Source organism: Talpa europaea, assembly GCF_964194135.1.
Source record: "Talpa europaea genome assembly, chromosome: 13".
Lineage (NCBI taxonomy): Eukaryota > Metazoa > Chordata > Mammalia > Eulipotyphla > Talpidae > Talpa > Talpa europaea.
The window spans coordinates 67930946-67932505 of record NC_140080.1 but is presented as its reverse complement, the minus strand read 5'-3'; positions in this window follow the sequence as shown (position 1 = coordinate 67932505).

Sequence of the window (1560 nt, the reverse complement as noted above, 5' to 3'; positions counted from 1 at the left end):
ACAGTTCCTTGTAGTTAGGATTTTATGCACTTAGTGAGTATGAAAAGAGAAAACACCAGAGATCAAGGGAGAGGTGAGGTCATGAGAGCTGTATCTGAGAGGTTGAAATTTTTTAACTTGCTTCTGTGGTTTCGTGGCACTAATTAGGAGTTAAGATAGAAGAGTGACAAGGTCAGACCTGCAATTTTTACAAGTCACTCTGTTTATGTCAAGGGTTCTCAAATTTTAGTATCAGAATCACCTGATAAGCTTATTACAATGGCCCCATTCCAAGCTAGTTTGATTTAGTGGGCCAAGGGGGAGCTAAGGAAGCTGCATTATAATAGCCTGTGGTAGATTGTGACACCAAGGTTTTAAAAAGTGTAGTTCTACTGATGGGAAAACAATAGATCAGGTTACTTTGACAATTGTAGAGATGTCAAGTGCCAGGAGAGAGTTGCATTCATTCCTACTTTAATCTGTCCATGAACTTGAGCTTTCTTCCTTGATACTACATGACATTACACTGGTGAATACCCTGACCCTGAAGCATATGTAGTTCTGAATTTACAAAGATAATTTTAAAAATACCTATCTATGTACCTATGGAGAGTAGTAAGGATTCATAGTAATATACAGTAATACAAACATCTGAGAATAGTGTTTAGCATGTATCCACAATCTGAAGTGTTATTTGACAATAAAATGAGACAGTGGGGCCTCCCTGGTGGCTCCAGGGGTTAAGCACAGCACTATGAAGCTACCTGTAGCCTCTGCAGCAGGAGTTTGATCTCCCGCCAGCCAGGGAGCTACCCACATGGCACAGCAGACCTCTCCTGTCTTGCCTGCTGCTCCCCTAAGCAGTGTATTTCAATCAGCCTGCCTGTTCTGTTCCCCACTCTGTCTTTGGTGAATCCTCTCACCCCCCACACATCTGGCCTGTACCGCAGTCCTTGTATGCATAAATAAAATAAATACATCTTTTAAAAAAGTGAGACACTGTTCTCTTCTTAAAGGAGGACAATATTACAAATATTCTGAATAAAGGAGTTATGAGTTCATGTGAGGAGGGCAGTCAGAATTGGATCTTCTGCCTTGGCTGCAGCATAATTGGTTTTTCAAACAGGAATATTATCTTCAGTTTTTGACCAGTTTCATTGCTGTCTACTGGTAAGTTTCCCAGATAGCTTTTCAGAGATAACTATCATTCTGGTCATTACAATTCATTGCAACTGTGGACAGTATGTTACAGCATATCCTCAAGCATGTGCTCTTACTGCAGGAATTACTCACTGAATATTCTGTAACTCTCAGTGGGAAGCACAACTGGATGATGTTTGAACCAAATGCAATTTGGCTTGTTTTGCTTCACGGGACATGAAATCATGGCATGCTTAGAATTGGGAAGGGTCATAGAAGGCATATGACCCAATTAAATCAAGCCATTCAGTACCTGGAAAACATCAATCTTATTTCTAAGAGTTATAATCTATCTGGAGATTATTTCAGGTAAATAATGATCAATTGCTTAAATAGTAGTTAAAGATAAAACTAGAAATGCTATAACAAAATAGTACATGA